This window comes from Phyllostomus discolor, chromosome 10, assembly GCF_004126475.2.
Source record: "Phyllostomus discolor isolate MPI-MPIP mPhyDis1 chromosome 10, mPhyDis1.pri.v3, whole genome shotgun sequence".
Taxonomy (NCBI): Eukaryota; Metazoa; Chordata; class Mammalia; order Chiroptera; family Phyllostomidae; genus Phyllostomus; species Phyllostomus discolor.
In genome coordinates this window covers 26047604-26067054 of record NC_040912.2, presented here as the reverse complement: position 1 = coordinate 26067054, position 19451 = coordinate 26047604, and the positions used below count along the sequence as shown (strand labels likewise).

At 37.2% G+C, this 19451-nt stretch overlaps 1 protein-coding gene and 1 long non-coding RNA gene across 3 annotated transcripts in view; both read left to right on the top strand.

The window, feature by feature from the left end:
- The window catches only part of UMAD1 (UBAP1-MVB12-associated (UMA) domain containing 1), a 200976-nt gene that overhangs the window by 73221 nt on the left and 108304 nt on the right, over positions 1-19451 (top strand). The window lies entirely within an intron of this gene.
- On the top strand, positions 4922-9326 carry LOC118496963. The gene is made up of 2 exons (XR_004899503.1): positions 4922-6081; positions 6909-9326. It is a non-coding gene; the product is annotated as an uncharacterized LOC118496963 (long non-coding RNA).

Sequence of the window (19451 nt, the reverse complement as noted above, 5' to 3'; positions counted from 1 at the left end):
GACAACAGTGTGGTGACTGCAGGGGAAATGTGGATACAAAGTGGATAAGTGGTAATGGAAAAAATGCAATAAAAGGATATTAATTTTTTTTAAAAATTATTGAATTGATTTGAGTGACATTGGTTAATAAAATTATATAGGTTTCAAGTGTACAATACATCATCTGTGAGAGCTCTGTCTCTTTGAATCCTAAGATTCTTTGTTAATGTCTTCATATAGAGTAACAGGGCAAAATATGAAGTAATGGACTCATTTCTCAGTGTATTGAGATGGGAGCTGCTGTGTCTACAGAGCTTTTCCACAAGTCAGAAGGCAGGTGTCATTCCCCACCAATGTGTCCAGGACAGTGGGAGCCAGGCTGCCAGCGGCTGCCCACAGAGCCATGACATTCCATTCCCCACAGTAGGAAAAAAACTGAGGTGGACTGAGGTGACCCGGCCCCGGGGCTCCCCACAGAGCCCACTGCTCCTCCAGCCATGGTAGCTTCCATCCTCGGTGAGGACACTCCTCTCCTTCGCTTGGGCCATGCCCCTGCCCACACAGTTCTTTAAAATTACATTTTGAGAATCCTGTAGCGTTTGGAAAGAAGGGAGTTAAGCTTACAAAAAGATATATAATTATTGCATGTTAATTTAGGGGGAAAACCCATTGTCTCAGTGATCTCAGGCATCTGGATCTGAATCTTAGCTCTGCTACTTGTCAGCGGAGACTTTGGTGACTTAATTAACCTCAGTGGGCTTCAGTGTCCTCAGCTGTGAAAGGAGGATGAGGACATGGCCTCAGCAGGGCTGTGGGTCTGATCATTTACATGAAATACACAGCCCAGTGCTGGGCACCAAACGGGTGCTCGCTCAGGAGCAGCGTCTCCTCACCAGCAGACAGCTGGGGTTCCGCCCACCCCGCCCCACACCGAGCCAAGCCCACCGCCACATCTTAAATTGGGGTTTGGTTTGGTTTTGCTTGTTTAATCTCTAGAGCAAATAACGTTTAGTCACATGTGAGATGAAAAGCCTGGAGAAAACCAACTGCCACCACAATATAGGCTAAACACAAAATCAGTAGGAAATACTCAGTACTATTGAGTTCATTTCCCCTGTGACGGTTCTCTTTCTTTATTTTGGTGACACACCAGTGGCTGTACTTTTAATGTATAGACCGAGATTTATGAAGTTTTAATTATGCTTATGTTTTCATCTATCAGAAAATGGTGGACTTTGCTTTGCTTTTGCTACATTTGTCTCCTGGAAGCATGGTGTATTGTCTTTGTATGTGTAGTAACTTAAGAGAGTGTGGAATGTGGGCAGGTAGCATACTTTTTTATTAGCCAAATTTTAAGATAAAATGTTGAAACAACATAAGGTTGGTACATTTGCTTCTTTTTAACTAATCTTGAATATTTTCTTTTTCTTGAAATGAAATCAGTTTCCTTGGCTTTGCCTCTCATCTCTTTTGCATGTTCCAGATAAACGTCTATTGATTTGACTTACAGAACTCATTTTGGAGTGTAATCTAGGTTTTCCTTTCTGAATGGTGCTCCCCTGAATGGTCATTGTGATGTATAGAGGATTATAATTACTTTGAATTGATAAAAGGATCTGTAAAATATTAAACAATAGTTAACTATTGAAGGAATTAATCCAGCTTATTAAAGATGTTTATTTAACATATCACCAAGACCCAGTATAAGCCCTGGAAAAATTTGCTGTGCTTTATGAAATTTTTCCAGTATGGGAATTGTCTTGCTGAACTTGAAAATGAAACAAACAAAACAGAAACTTGTCTCCCTGTACCCATGGTACCAAAATGTAAATCATCGCTGTATTCACCGAGTCAAAAATTAAATAATCTCTATTTGAGTTGGATACCCCCAGTTGGTATTTGACTGTTAACCGCTAGTTCAGTCAGGACCTGGTGATATTAATAGACTATTGTTCAAGGTCAGTTGACACTAGGTTGTTGCATCAATATTAAAGTATTATATAATAATATGGAGTGTAAAAACTTCTATTAAGCAACGAATATGAATGAACTTTATTTGTCATTGTAACCAAATATGGTATAGTTTATGGTTAAATAATCAAATGGCATGCATCAGAAAATTTTCTTGCATTAGCTTTACTAATAATTTCTCCATTTTCTGAATTAAAAGCTGTAGCTACCTCACAACAATGCATGTAAGCATTTCTTTATGTGTTTTTCCTGCTTTCCTATTTCCTGCTGATCAGAACCCTCAGCCTTTCTCCTGTCTGGGATGGTGCTGATGTTCAAAAACATCACTGTCTTTACTGCGGATGGTCAAATGCCAACATTTCTTTTACATCTGCCATGTATAGTTACCTTGACATGGCTGCATTTAGAATTACCATAGTTTGCCATGTATAATGAGCACTTTTTTACTCAAATTTTTTAGGGAAAAATAAGGATGCACATTATACATGGGTAGTACTAATTCTGTATCTATATAAATGTTTTTAATTCTTTTATTTATGCTTATGTGTTAAAAGTGTAACTGTAGAAAGCAATCACAATATTCACATGCAAAATAATACCCTGGAATACGACAATCAGCTTTGTTTTTAAATATAAATAAATGAATGAATTAATTAAAAAATTAAAATTGAAGATTTTTTTCCCTGAAAGTTTGGGCCAAAAATGTGGGTACGCAGTATACACGGGAGTACATTATACACAGCAAAATATGGTAGATTGTAGCTGGAGGAGGTGGAGCCATTGGTTTCAGAGCCAGTGTTCCCAGGTGAGATAGATAATGGGTGAAGGAAATAAAAAAGAGAGGGTATAGGGAATGAAATCCTGTGGTTTGGATTCCTGAAAGAACTGGTAGAAACTTTAGGGAAAAGGGTAAGAAATTATTTTTACTTCTCAGCACCTTTACTTAGGCACAATATCTGAACAAATTATAAACTTTTTTTTCTTTTCTTTTCTTTTTTTTTATTTTAATCATTGTTCAAGTACAGTTTTTTCTCTTTTACTCCCATTCCAGCCCACGCACCCAACCCTCCCCACTTCCCTCCCATTACCACCCTCCCGCTAGTTTTTGTCCATGTGTCCTTTAAATTTGTTACTGTAAACCCTTCCCATTCTCCCCTGAAATTCCCTCTTCTCTCCCCTCTGGTCACTGTCAGCCTGTCCTCCATTTCAGTGTCTTTGGTTATATTTTGCTTGTTTCTTTGTTTTGTTGTTTAGGTTCCTGTTAAAGGTGAGATCATATGGTATTTGTCTTTCACTGCCTGGCTTGTTTCGCTTAGCATAATGCTTTCCAGCTCCGTCCATGCTGTTGCAAAGTGTAGGAGCTCCTTCTTTCTTTCTGCTGCATAGAATTCCATTGTGTAAATATACCATAGTTTTTTGATCCATTCATTTACTGATGGGCATCTAGGTTGCTTCCAGCATCTAGCTATTGTAAATTGTGCTGCTATGAACATCGGGGTGCAAAGGTTCTTTTGTATTGGTGTTTTAGTGTTCTTAGGATATAGTCCCAACAGTGGAATTGCTGGGTCAAAAGGCAGATCCATTTTTAGTTTTCTGAGGAAGTTCCATAGTGTTTTCCATAGTGGTTGTACCGGTCTGCAGTCCCACCAAATTATAAACTTCTAAAATATTTCTGGTGTTGCTTAATTGTGACATAAGTATACTTTAAGTAATCTTGGTTAATGTATTTTTAAAGGAGGCATTTAGCAGTTTGTTAAAATATCAAATTTTAAGTTGACAGATCACAGATGGGACCATATAGTAAATACTTAGTAAGGAATGGTGGCCATCAGCAGGCATTTGAGGTTTAATCACATAGTCAATCTCTGTCTCAGTATCTACCTCACCTGGTCCTTGTGAAATTCACCATGTTATCAGGAACTTACTGTAACCCCAGGTGAGATTAGGTATTTTTTCCCATTCCTAATGACTGCCCTTTTCATGTAGCGTGCAACAAAATATAGTTGACTCTTGAACAGAACGAGTTTGAACTGTGCAGGTCTACTTATACGTGGATTTCCCCCCATAAATTTATAGTCAGCCCTCCATAGTATTCTGGGTTTCACATCCGTAGATTCAGCCAACCTCTGATTGTGAACAGTATTTTGGATTTGAGGTTGGGAATCCATGGTTGCAGAGGGTTGACTGTGTGCATCATCCTATGCCACTTTTTACAAGGACTAAAGCATCCGCAGATTTTGGTTCCCATTGGGGGCAGGGGGACCTGGAAGCCCTCATCCAGGGATACCAGAATGACTGTAGTTAAGTTTGGGGGGAGTCAAAGGTTATACACAGATTTTCAACTACATGGGGGTTGGCACTCCTAACCTAACCCTAGCATTGTTCAAGGGTCAACTGTAGAACACTTCTTTGTAACAAGTATCAGTAGCTCAACATGCATTTCTTTGGAGTAATTGATTATTTACTTTTCTGTGGTATGATTTTAACCTCCACAACTTTGCTGTCTAAAAATGATCAGAAATACTTTAAAAACTTAAATCCTCCAAGATCTACTTTGTCTGAAGAAAACTAATTGGCATTCCTAATGACATGGCAAATCAAGCAGTAACTTTAGAAAATCTGGAAATTTATATTGGGGTTAAAAGTGCTTAGTATTTCTTGAAATAATGTGTATAAAAATGGAACCTGAATTTACACTAATCAAGATATTTCATGATCTTCAGAGAAATTATAAGATTTATAAATATTTGGAATGATGATGAACTCATGAAGAGCAGATGAAATGACCCAGCTTGCCCTGACCGCGTGGCTCAGTTGGTTAGAGTGTCATCCTGATACGCCATGGTTGCGGGTTTGATCCCTGGTCAGAGCACATAAAAGAATCAACCAGTGAAGGCATGAATAAGTGGAACAACAAATCGATGTTTCTCTCTCTCCCTTCCTCTCTCTAATAAGTTTTTTAAAAAGGGAGAGAGAGAGAGAAAAAAATGAGCCAGCTTGCCATTGATTAGTTAGAGAAACTTAAAAAGACGTTCAGATTCTATATATTTGTCTCTACATAGGGGAGCACAGGAAGATTAAGAGGACTTTACTGAAGAGAAATGAATAAGCTTCATAGGTCCCATGTCACTGGGAAAAATGGGAATGCAGTTAAATAAGTTAGGACTGTTAAAAGCATCTAATTACTATATGATGAACCCCCTTTTTTCCCTTAAATAGGAGCATAATTATTAAAAGTTCTTGAAACCCTGGAATTGCAGCTACTTTTAAGGCATGAGGCAGATTTGAAATTCTGAGCAGCAGGCTAAAACTTTCATTTGAAAACTGCTCAGTAGCAAATTTTAATATGAAACAAACAAAAAAATCCATTTGGTCCAAACCTGTGTTATTTATTTTTATTTTTTGCATTTACCTCAATCGATTCATGACTATCTTTTGTAATAACAACCTTAAAAAGATAATAGTGATAGCAATCACTAGATTCCTTAATCATTTTATTTTCTTTGGATCTTATCCAGCATCCCTTTATGTCTTGACTTGTAACTACCAAAATTAAAGACAATTTGAGAGCAGAAATATGCTTCAAGTCTTCCTCACCTGATAATGAAATCAGGAATTCATTGTTTCTGTAAATCCTCATTAAACTCTAACTTTTAAGACTAATTTTTTTTTGCACTCCATTCATTTGGTGAAACATTAATTAAGCTAATGGCAGGGCAGCATCTCCCAGAGCCACTCTGAGTCAGTCCCTGAGCAATAGCACACATTATTAACCTCTTCAGGTTTTAGAGCCCCTATTTTGCTCGATGAAGCAGTAATTTCAGGGAATAGCATTTAATGAAGTTTCCCCAGGTGTTGAACTTTCTAGGAGAACTTTGAATTCCTTTTAAGTGCAAGGAAAAAATAAAGAAGGTTTTTTGTTGTTGTTTAAAAAAACATTTTTAATGCTGTGAATTAAAACAGAATGTTGGTTGAGGTCCTCAATGCTTATTGAGCCAATATTAACCTGAATCATCGTGACCATTGGCTTACTGAAAAACAGGTGTGGACTTCTCAGTTAACTGCAATTGATATGATAAGTAAGTACTGAGCAAAACCTGCATTTCTTTTTCATCTGAAAATGGGACTATTGTTGTGCGTGGGTCACCGGCCAGCAGTGACCACGGAACGCTGTGGATGGCTTGCCGAAAAACACGCGAGAAACAAACACACACTTGCACAGAGACAGACCAGTTTCTGTGGGGAAGTAGGGACGAGATGGCCACCCCCCCTAGTGGGGAGGGCCCTGATTTACCGTCCATACATGCTTTTATTGGGCTCATTTTGCATAATAATTCAGGTAAAGTACAGTACTTATCAGGGGGAAGTAAGGAACTATAGAAAACAAGGAACTCTTCTGGTCTATTGAGTCGGGGTCAAAGAGCTGTAAGACTTTGAGGAACAAACTTCCTCCTTGGACCCCTCTCATTCAACTGAGAGCATCCTAAACAAAGAAGGTTTCACAGTAATTTACATGTTCTTTCTTAGGCCTGATCACCCAGGGAATCTGCCCTTTCAGCACAGAGCTGCACCACCCTGTCATTGTTTCAGGCTTAGCATGGGAACTAAAGCAATAAGGAGATTTTCTCCCAGAGATGAGAACTCAGGCTATGTCAAAGCCGAGGAGCAAGGGTCCGGCACCCTCTTTTGCTGCAGCCCCCAAAGTCCTTCTTTTGGGGGGCCTCCCAAAGTGATCGTGCCTGGCTTAGGTCGTTCCCCCCGTGGGGAATCTTACCCGTCTTTGGCTAACCGACCAAGCTTTTTGGGGTTCAGTTATGAATAAAGCAGCAGAAGCAGCATTCCTGCCAGGGAGACAAGCCCTTGTCTCCTTGCTGGCTTACGGTTCCAAGGGTGTTCCCTTAGCCTTAGCCTAGGCGGGGGTTTCAGCTTCTGATACCAGTCAGGGCAGTTCCCAACAGACTATTATGTCTAAGGCTTTAAACTAACATCACAGATTTTAACACCTTTGTGAAATGATGAAATAAAGTTACTTTTCTATTCCTAAATCAAATGTTTTAATTTTTGATGCAATAAAATTAACCATTTTATAATTATGGCTTTATTGAAGAAAGCTTTCTTACCAACTGTCTCTGAAAACTCAATCATAGTGATAAAATGCTGTCGTCACACCATCACTGACATGAGGCATCTCCTTGTGTACTTGATAGATGCTCAGCAAGTAGTTATTGATATGTTGAGGGTGTATGTGGTAATGGCCTCTTTCTGTGTAATGTTTCCTTTGTAGTCAAATTCTCAACAATTTTTACTGTATTTTAGTTATTAGCTACACTGTTCTATTTGTCTTTAAAAACTATTTTTATTAGATTTAATTCAAATGTCAAAACTTGTGCTAGGAAGATATACTAAAATATGTTCATGTGTGAAGTCTTTCCCTTTTAAACATATACTTTCATATCTTGAACTATTAAAGAAAGAAACAGTTACACTATTTTTTTTTCAGGGCCTGGAAACAGGGAGCTGGAGAAGGGGACTTTTCTCTAAGTAATTCAGCAAATATTTATAAAGTACACCTTCTGAGCCAGATGCTACGCAAAGTATTGATGATGTAGGGACGTGATCCTTGTCTATAAATTTTACAATCTAGTGGACAAGCAAGGCATTTAACGTGTGCATGTGTGTGTGTGTGTATTTACTTAGATTGTCATGAGTGATTTGAAAGAAAAGGATGCTATGAGAGAGAATTTACAAGAGGGAACTAATTTAATTGGCAGAGGCAGTTTAAGGAGGCCTCTTCAAGGAGGTTGTATTTGAACTGAAACTTGAGGGGATGAATCAGGTAGGTAGGCATAAGCGGAGGAAAATGTTCCAGGTAGAGGAGCCGGCATGTGCAAAAGTCTGGAGGCTGTCAGGATTTTGGCTTACTGGGAGACGGGAGAGAAAACCGGCACTGCTGCTCAGATGCAGAGAGGGGGAGCAACGAATGTGGGTGAAGTTGGAGAATGCGCATGTCAGAACATACAAGACTTGCTATTTTGAGTTTTGTTCCAAAGTACAAGGAGAAATTATTGAAGGATTTTTAAGCAGAGGAGTGATAGTATCTGTTTTTGTTTTCATGTAGATATCTCACTGGTTGGTGAAGAGGAGAATGGGTAGGGAGTGGCCTAAAGCAACAATAAACAGTCCAGCTGAGCGGTAGCACTGATGTGGACTACGCTAGTGATAGTAGAAATGGAGAGAAGTGGAAGCATTTTGTATATATGAGTATTTGGGGATTGGATGATGGGTTAAATATGGGGACAAGGATATAATCTGGAATTAATCTCAGTGTCTGGTGGCATGAGCCACAGGGTGGAGGATAAAGAACTCTAGAAAGGAGCAAGTTTGGTGGGAAGATTAAGAGTTTAGTTTCTGGATGAAGTAACTTTTATGTTGTAGTGGAGATTTTTAGCACATGTGTTAAATTTGGGGATTATTAGAATACAGATGGTATTTACATCTTTGTGAATGGATGTGATCACCTAGGGAGGGAAGGTGAACAAAGGGAAACCAGGACCTAACCCAGGGGAACTCTAAAATTTAGAGCTTGACTAGATTGTGTATGGAGAAGTCACAAAAGAGACTGACAAAGAACAGCTAGCGAGGCATGAGGAAAATATTGACAGGAATGAATGCTATGAAAGTTCAAATAAGTTTTTCAGTAAGAATTAGACCCACTCTTGAGTCATATAAGCTTGCATTACTTTTAAAATTGTATGTGTATATACATCTTTTTTTTTTTTCTAGACAATGCCTTTTTATGTATTGGTATCCAAAAATCCAAAATACACTCTAACTTAAGTGAACCAGTGATATAACCTTGGGTGAACTCTCTTTTAAACTAATTTTCCTTAACATACAACTACTATAAAGGTGTTTAAACACACATACTAAATGCATACACAGTGGATAATATATGTCCAACATGCGGAGTGCAAGGAGACATGGCTTTTATAAAGCCTGATGTTTTTAAGTTGCCTCTGTTGTTTGGATTAGTAGAATTTTAAGAAATATAAATATCAAGGTTGCATTTAATTTAGTTTTGATTGTGTATTTGTTCTGGTATCTCACAACTTGGAAAGGTAGGAATTGCTGTGTATAAGTGTTTTATTTCTGCTTCCTGGCTGGGTAATGTAGCTGAACCAATCAGATCTCAGGAATATGTCTGTATTCCCCCTGAACCAATCATATCTTAGGGATATGTCTGCATGCCTCAGCCCTTTTACATTTGTAGTAGCTCATGTGGCTGAATTATCTTGCTAAACGATGGGATGTTTCCTATTGGAAGAATAATAAAATGGAGAGGGCATGGATTTGGATTCAATCTCAGGTCTAATACTTCAGAAAATCTGTACAGGCTGCAGAATCACTTCATCAAATTTTCACATGTATGAAATGCCTATCTGTAATGAATACCTACTTTACAAATATTTTTGTGAAGATAAATGAAATTAAATAGGTACAATGCTTAAGGAAAATATCTTTTATAAAGTGTGCACTTAATAAATGTATATATATTAATTTTATTTAAAATATAGTTTCTGGTGTCTCCTAGTCCTTGCACCTAATGTTCATCAGTAATTATTTTTCTTATTTAAAAAGATTACATTTCTTTTTCATCACAGAAACTGATTTCATCGTACATAATATCATTTGTATTTTATTAAGGGATAATTTATGTTAGTATTTCTCATTCAGCTTCCCAAGGTGCCTTTTCCAAGTTACAACTTTTAAAAGGGTTAATTCTATTAATTAATAAGCCTAACACTTGAACCAAAATTTTTAGATGAAGCAATTTCCATGATCATCAGTTGAAAATTAATATGAATAATCACAGATTTGAAATTCTGTATTCATTTATCTAAAAGATGATTGATGAGAAAGTTACTATTGTTTGACATTTAAATTTTTCTGGCTTCTAATAATAATGCTTTATTTTACATAAAATAGCTGTGGTGGAATATTTACTCCTGTTTCTGCCATAATAGACTTGCTTTAAACCCATCAAAATGCTGTACATTCTAATGAATTCATATTAAAGTAATAATTCTCAGTGTATTAGAGAAGACTTCTAGAAAAGTGTTTATTATAAAGCACACAGGGTCTACATTCCATGCAGTAAGGTATTTTTCTTTGGCGTGTGTGTGTGTGTGTGTGTTTACGTTCATGTTGAAACCTGAAAGAGATGCGATATACTTAAATATTATCTTATTTTGAGTTTATTCACATCAATGTGCCTTTCAGTCTAAGTATTTGTCCAGAATTGGTTTAGAAGCAACACAATCAGATTTAGTTCAGTGACTCAGAATGAAATGTATACAAATTCACGTTCTTATCAAAGTAGGAGAATAAATGTAGTGTGAAATGTTACGCAAAATCTAGGCCCAGCATAATTAGCAAAGGAGAGTAGAAATGCTATTTGTTAAAACCTAATTGCAACAGTCAATTAATTTCCTTACAACAGGAAATAGCAAAGCAGTTAACAAACATCACCTGCCAAAAACAGTGTTAAGGCAAGTTAAAGAACCACAAATAGGAAATTTATAATTTATGAAATTGAAAACAATGGTCAATAGCATTTTTTAATATTCTTTACAGGTTTTTTTAATGTTATTCTGGCTAATTGATTTCAATAAACTTTCCAAAATCATAATAATACTCTCCATATATATATATAGACTTTCAAAATCTTTTAGATCTGGGATTTTCCTATTTTGGACAAAGTGAGTCTATTGGGGAAAGAATTTACTAATAATTAAAATTGGGGAAAGTAAGTTAATATGTTTTTCCTTCTGCACTGATTTTTAAATTTTTTATTGTAAAAAAATACATATTTTTACAAAAAAATTTCCATTTTAAGCACTTTAAGTATACAATTTAGTGGACTAATTTACATTGACAAGGATATGAAATCATCACCACTCTCTATTTCCAAAAATTTTTCATCACCTCAAAGAGAAACTATATTTTTAAGATAGAAGTTTTATTGAGATATAATTCACATACAATGCCATTAGATTAAAGTGTACAACTCACTGGCTTGTAAACATAATCAGAGTTGTATGACCATTACCTCAATCAATTCTAGAACATTTTCATCATCTCAAAAGGAACTCTGGCCCTGGCCAGTGTGGCTCAGTTGGTTGGAGCATCGTACCATAAACCAAAGGGTCACAGGTTCAATTCCCAGTCAGCGCACATGCCGGAGTTGCAGGTTCAGTCCCAGCTAGGGTATGTGCGAGAGGCAACTCATCAGTGTTTCTCTCCCTCTCTCTCTTGGGTGAGGATTAAAAAAAAAAGAAAAGAAAAGAAAAGAAAAAAAGAAACTCTGCACTTTTAGCAATCACTTTCCATTTCCCCCCAAATTTCTGTCTCTGTGGATTTGTGCATTCTGGATATTTTGTATAAATGAAACCATGCAATATGTGACATTTTGTGACTGGCTTCTTTGACTTGTATATTTTCAAGGTCTGTCCATGTTGGAGCATGTATCATTTCTCCATTCCTTTTATTGCTGAGTAATATTCTATTGTACAGTTATACCATGCTTTATTTATTTATCTGTTCTTCAGTGATGGACAGACACTTGGGTTGTTTCCACAATTTGGCTCTTATAAATAATGCTATTATGAATATTTACGTACAGGTTTTTGTGTAGACATGTTTTCATTTCTCTTTGGTATATACCTTGGAATGGAATGTCTGGGTTGTATGATAACTAAGTTTAAGCATTTGAGGAATTGCCCGACTGTTTTGCAAAGGAGCTGGCCCATTTTACAGTCCTACTGGTGGTGTACGGAAGTTCCAATTTTTCCACATCTTGGCCAATACCAGTTGTTACTGTCTTTTGCACTGTAGGCATCCTAGTGGATGTGAAGTGGGACCTGTGGTGGTTTTGATTTGCACTAACCTGATGGCTAGTGATGTTGAGCATCATTTTATGTTTTTATTTTGGCTCCTTGTATATTTTCAGTGGATAAATGTCTATTCAGAATCTTTGCTTATTCTTAAATTGGGTATTTGTGTTTTTAGTATTGAGCTCTAAGAGTTCTTTATATGTTCTGGATACAAGTCTCTTACCAAATATGATTTGTAAAGATTTTTCCCATTCTGTAGGCTGTCTTTCATAAAACTTTCTTTTTGAGATTCGATTGCTTCTTCTCTCTGATTTCTAATTACATTGCAACTTCATTTAGGCAAACTCTGAGCTCCTTATAGGATATGCATATCAGTGACAAAGAGGAAGGCTTAACTTCCATTCCTCTGTGCCAACAAAGTCCATTTCCGAAACCTGCCCTGTGTGTTGCAGCATGCTGGAAGCATTTATTTTGGTGCCTGCTAATGTGCTCGACACTGGGATCAACTCCTGGGATACAAGGTGAACCCATTCTCAGTAAGCTTACAATCTCGTGGACAGGTCAGAAAAAGCTATACTGTTGGGGAAAGCACTGTGTCTTTGCAAACCAAGATTTAATTTTGTTAAGATTTATCATACAAACTTGCAAGTAGTTGAAGGAGACTGGAATATCATTGAGTATATTTTACTCAATGGTGTGTAAAACCCAGTCTAGTGTAGTGATTTCCAACAAATGATCTTCTTCCCTACGTTTTCCCCTGTCCCTGATCAGAGTTCTTTGCTCAGCCTCTCTGGGCTCTGGAAGCTACTCACGTTCGGTCATTATTTTTTCATCCCATGCTGTTGCTCTCCATCTACCCAAATCTTATCTGGTATTTAAGGCCTTCCTTAAGGCACCTCATGATTGTGTGCCTTTCTGATAATTGATGGTCTTTTCTTTCTCTGACTAGCTAAGACACCTTTATTTTGTCTTAACTCATAGTCTCATATTTGAATTCTTAGATGCCCTCATAGGTTGCGTGTACCATAGGGTTCAGACCATTAACTTTGGGATGCTACTTGTGGAACTGAATGGAAGAAAAATGAAAAGGCATGGGTTTCTGTTCCAATTTCAGCAAACCTTTTGGAAAAGTGATGGAAGGAAACATACTCTGGGCAGAATCAGACAGCAATGGGTTAGCAGATGCAGGGGTTGACATAGGTAATGAAACAAGCTGTTATGTTGAATTGAAAGCAAAGAAAATCCACAAGTTCAGTTGTATTTTAGGCTCTTTAGCATGTTCATTTCTTCTAGCTCCAGACTTTTCATGGGGTACGCAGTTTTAGTAGACTAACTTGGAACTCTCACATGTTTAAAGTTTTCCATTTCACACATGTTGTCTAAATATGTGCACGTAGTTTTTGCTTTAGCTACTGACCTAATGAAAGCCTCTTGTGAATGCTTATCACCTTGTAAAGCAGTTTCCAGAGCTGCAGTAAAATTTGCCTGCAAATGAAAAGGCTTTGACTTCCCTAGAGGGAGAATAAAAAACATATGAGACAAACAGCAGCAACCAAAATTATCTGGTGTGGAAGGTGGCAGTATGCCAGCCAAATGCTCTGTCCCTAAAATGTTTCAAACCTTTATCTCAACTCACTAAAAAGGCCACCTTGTTTAAAGAACTTCAAACACAAACGTGGAAGTGTCTCATTATTTTGGTGCAATTTACGCAAAGAATCCCTCCTTTTTATTGCTATCTTCTGGTATTAAGGTCCAGAAGATAGCAGATTTAAAAGAATTTAAAAAAATATTTACATTCCTTTTAAAAGTAGAGTGTGTATGTGTTAATTGTTCCTGAAAGTTATTGCCATGTTAATTTTAGATATTTAATATAGCTAATTAGAAATGATGTTGATTGTTAAGTAGGCAAAACGGGCTTCAAGTTCAAGGTGAAAAATAGTCATGAGATATCTTCATTAGCTATGAAGTCTTTTTTCCGAAATAACAGAGTTGGAAGGAGTTGATAAATCCTATTATTGTTTTGGAGTCGCCATGATGAGAAAAGACCATATTGTGTAGTGATTTGTTCATGTCTGTCCTAGGGCAGGGGACAGCTCTGTCCTGGTTTTGCTCAAAAGATGTATGTCCAGAAATTATCCAGCCATGTAGTATGAAAAATAGAGACATTTATTGAAGAAGATACAAAATACAAGAAACATTGTACATAGGACAATGATGCTTCGGTTGCCCTCAAAGTAGGCACTTTGGGACATCACACAGTTCTCCCAGTCGCTATCAGCTGCCTCATCATATTTTCCTGCATATCATCAACAGTCTGAAATCTCTTCTCTTTCAGAGGTGATTTTAGTTTTGGGAAAAGCCAGAAATCACAGGGCACCAAATGTGGGCTGTAGGGGGTGCTGAGTCACCTGGGTGATTTGATGTTTACCCCAAAAACTCCGCATGAGATGTGATGCATGAGCAGGCGTGTTGCCATGATGAAGCTGCCAATCACCAGTCACCCATAGCTGTGGCCTTCTGAATCATTTAAATAGTTTCTGTAGAGGAATGTTCCAGCCTAACACAAAATTTGATGCAGATCTGTTGCTTTACTCCTTCATTTTGAATGTGATGGCCACATGGTACACATGCTCACTCAATGGCTTCTACCACCCCCACTGACTAGTACAATGAAGTCATCACTGTTCACACATGCACATTCCAGTCCACTCTCCTTGGCTTCCAGGTTACATTGATGTCTTGCAAACTGTTCTCATATTAACTAACAATGGCTGGACTTTTTTAGGAAGGACCTCACATTTTTAGAGTTAAGTTGCTTTCTGGAAAGTCACTCACTCTTTTCCCTTTATAATTCTTAAAATTCTTAAAACTAGGGGGTCCTAGAAAGCCCAATAACATTTAAATGCATTTTATCTCATTAATAATCAGTATTATTTTTTGCTACTAATATTAATACTGCTCTGTCGAACACTTTTTGTCTTAGAGAGCATTTTGTGCATGCTACTTTATTCAATCTTTTTTAGAAGTCCCTAGATTTAGAAGTCCCTAGAAAAAGGCAGGGCAAATGCTTTTAACCTAGTGTGTGGATAAAGAAAATGAGTCTCAGAGACACCCAGTGAGTTGATAAAGGTTACCAGGTAGTAAAGTAGAGGGAGGTTTTCTTTCTACTGCTCCACAGTGAGACTTAGGAAGCTTCAGATCTTAAGTTATTGTGATTCTTAGCAATTATGAAATATGTTTTTGCCAAGAAATAATAAGCCCTTTAACCAATTGAAACTGCCAGAAAAGCTGCCAGGGTAGTGACTCAAAACAGCAGAGATGGAGGTTTTGCGTCCTTTCATCTCTAGCGCTGAGCCCACTAGGTCAAGGTTTTGGGAAATGGGAAGCTGTCCTTGTTGCTTGCTGAGTTACCCTGCTTCTCTATATAATGGAAACTAGGTCTTCATTATTTTCAGTTTAACATATATTTTTCTTTAAAGAAAAAGGAAGGTTTGCCTGTGTTTTTAGAGGACAGTACAGGAATTAAATCTCAACCATTAAATTATTAGTGAATATGCTGTTTCTGGGCCCCCACCCCCAAAAATAGAAAAACAAGGTATAATCATCTAATAAAGCATTACTTATTTTATTTTATACATTATGCTTTATTTTATACATTATATTAAAATTTTAATTTATATTTTACTATATATTTATTTAGGTCATAAAGTTAAATGATGCAAAAATTCCTTAAACCAAATTCTGTCCATGGCTGAAAATAGATTATAAATCCTGGACATATGAGATTCATAGAAATTTATGAAATGAACAATGATATTTTGAATAGTTGCTGCTATAGAACCAGATGACCAATCCCAGAATTGGAATGTTAATTACATTATTCTGGTTACTAGAGCTGCTATATTTTTTGAGGGAAGCAGAGTGAGATAGGACTTATTTTTGCCTTGGATTTACATGTAGAGCAAACTAATCAACATTTTGCTGTGGCACATTAATATAATAATATATTAATATATACTCATATTGCAATTTACCCATTTACCAAGTTTTGTGAAATACCTATTGTATTTTCGTACCTGTTTAAATACTATATATTATGGTGCTGTTTTGAGACTAGAAGGACATTGTAGTTTACAAATTGAAATTTCTTTTGTTATTGTTTGTTAGAAGGAAAAACTTTGGGAAAACAATATTTTGGTCATAATCATACAGCCAGACCAGGTGTGGTCCTCAGAAAGCCTCAGAACCACCAAACTTCCCACGCTGCTAAGATCCCATCTTATGTCCCCTTTTATCGCTGTGCTAGAGACATCTCATCACACAGGCCTTTCCTTTACGCTGGGCTCCTCTGCACCCAGACCAATGTAATTGCATTGATTTTTCTATTTGCTATTTGTCATTTTTTCTTTTTTCAAAAACGTCCCTTGTTAGTGCATTTGAGAGTTCTAGCCTGTAGCTTTTCCATACTGGTTGTTGGTATTTTACAGTAGATTTGAAGAAAAATTATGTGGGGTTCCAAGGCAAATTCAATTTATCAGTTATTCTTTCTTTGAAGTTAAAAATGAATGCCTAACAATTCCACAATAAATTTGGTGAAATTTAATGTGCTAATTAATTTAAAGAGTTTTGACAGTCTTTCCTTGAAGGACTCTTTTCTGGGCTTTTCTAATCTCACCTAAGGGAGGATAGGGTATGGTTAATTACTTTCCAGCAATGCACAGCGCACCCCAACAGCCAACATTCCAAGTTAAAGCTATGTGCCTTCTTGGGGTTTGAACTGTTTCCATTTAATCCAAGGAAAAATATTTGAGGGACAGTAGTTAATGCATTTTCCAGGAATGGGAGTAGGTAAGCATATTTTTCCTTGCTTATAGAATATTTAGCAATTTGAGCCTCTAATATTTGATTTTATAGCATTCACAGTACTGGAGGCAAGGGCTTCCTCCAGAAATAGTGAGAAATTATGTGAATTCCCTTCTTGGTATGTTTAGGAGGGCAAGTCATAAATCATTAGTCTTGTATTTTTCTAAAATAAAACTGGGCATTGATACTTGCTGAGATCTAATATGCAGATAGGATGAAAAGATTCATAAAGGAGTATATGTTAAGATTTTTGCAAGTTCTCACAAAAGTTGGTGTAAACTGAAACTGCTATGCAGAAAACATCTAAGACATAATTATTCTTTTCTATGATAGTTTATCTAAATTATGTAAAAACTTTCCTAGCGTTAAGTACTAATGAAAGGACCTTGTGTGGCACATTTGCACTCGTACGTACCTATGAAGGATCTCTTTCACCAATGTTACTTAGTCTTAGCCCAGGACAAGGTCAGGCCTTGATCATGTTTGACAATCTTCACGAAAGTGAATGGGGAAGATAGATTTCCTTAATTACACTGCTAGAATGGTGAGGGGCAGTGATCCTTAGTATGTAGTGCAATATCTAGAGAACAATAGTAACAGAATAGAAGGGTAATGTCAATTATAACTATAATAATGACTTTATTGAGCATCTGCTAGATGCCAGGCCACATAATAATACCTCTTTATGTATGTTTCATATGATGTGATTTTTAGCAGATATCTTAAGAAGTTCAGATAGCATTATATCCATTTGTCCAAGGATGGAAACTGAGGTTCTAAGAAATTGAATATGTGCCTAAAGCTGCCCAGGTATAGAGCCTATTTTACATTCCTCAGACTCCACTAAATCAAGCTGCTTGTCAGTGTCTGATGGCCTCATGACCAGAGAAAGACAGGTATTAATAATGCACAAATTGTTTATTTGACTCAGAAAGTGTTTATGCTTTTAAATTTGAGTTAACTGTTTTAGCAGTTTGGAATTTACAATGTGGTGGAAAATATAATAGTAAAACAACTCATTAGTATGAGTATTTTGACTTTAGTTTCTCTGATCACTCCCCAGAGTGATATATTACATATGGATATATATTTTTATTATATTTAACAAGCATGCATATAGCCCTAGTGTGTGTCACGTGCTGCTCTCAGTATTTATGAATATGAATTCTTCTAATTTTCATGGCATTCCCTGAGAGATAGGTATCATTTTATCCCCATTTCACAGGTAAGATAACTGAGGCACTGAGAGGTTATATGACGCTCAAAATCATAGTGACAGAGCTGGGATTTGAGCCCAGTCGGTTTGGCTCCAGAATTTGTGCTCAGAACTGTCTGTATTTTTCAGATTTAATGGAATTTGATGAAGACAGTAATTGTTTGAAACCTTTTGCTGGACTGATAAGTGTTAGAGGGTAAATGGTGATAGTAAATGAAATACAGTGGTGGGCAAAAGTAAGTTTATGGTTGTTTGTAATAAGTAATACAATAACAAATAGTAATACATGAATAAACTCTGTATTTCATGTACTCACAACTGTAAATGTACTCTGCCCACCCCTGTATTGAGTAGGAAGTAATGACCCTATTAAGACTTTGGAATCCTTGATGTTAAAAATAAAAGATGAATTGTGAAGAAGAACTGAAAACAGCTTTAATTGTGTTAAAAGCCAGTTGGGACGCCTACTTTAAATATTTTATTTATTTATTTTTAGAGAGGGGACGGGAGAAAGGAGAAAGAGAGGGAGAGAAACAGCAATGTGTAGTTGCCTCTTGAGGGCCCCCTACTGGGTACCTAGCCCTCAAACCAGGCATGTGCCCTGACTGGGAATCAACCTGGGACCCTTTGGTTCTCAGGTTCTCATTCCAGCGCTCAATCCACTGAACCACAGTAGCCAGGGTGGGACTCCTACTTTAGAGATGCTGTGCAGGCTTCCCTTTGTGCATACAGCTGCACAGTGCAAACATAATGTCATCATTATTGTTTCCTGCACTGTACCCCCAGTTGTAGTGCTTAGACTAATGAAGTATTGAGTTCTCTGATGATGATTCCACCCCCCAGTTACATGTATCATGGCTGTAGCCTGTATGTTATCAATGAGAGATACTTTTTATGGACTTGTGGGGCAAATGAGACTTTTAGAGTTATGTTAAAATAGGGCTGATGTTTCCAGAGTTTAGGAGAGTGAGGCTAGACTGGTCATTCCAAACAAGGGATTGGTGAAACTGAAACTGAAGATGTTTCTGAAAAAGAGTTAGAAATTTTTGGTTAATTAAGATTTCAATTTGTATAAATCTCAATGTTGGCAATTCTAGTTGTCCAGCGTGGAAAATTAAGTTAGAGTTTGCAGTAAGACTTCCTAGAAGTATACTGCAGCCTGAAATTGAATATTCTGTGTGGGAGTGCAGGGTGGGGAGAACCGCCCAGCTCCCTAGGGGGTAGGGCTAAGGCCCTTTGGCTTAAGCTGGATCTTCTAACTACTCTGTTTACCTGTAATCAGAGTAGTTTACCAGGAGCTAATTTACTGGGATTTAGGTTTCAGGACCCCTGCCTTACATAGGCCCCCTCTGAGGCCCTGGAAAGATCTCTAGCTGTGTATTCACATGGTCATGTGGTTTTGCCAAATTTGAAGAATTTTAAGATGCTTTCACCACAAGTGGTTGAGACTGCCATCTCTTTCCTACCCTGACTCACCTCCCATCACAAGTCCTCACAGGTTGGATTGCTTGGGAGTCATTACAGGTGTT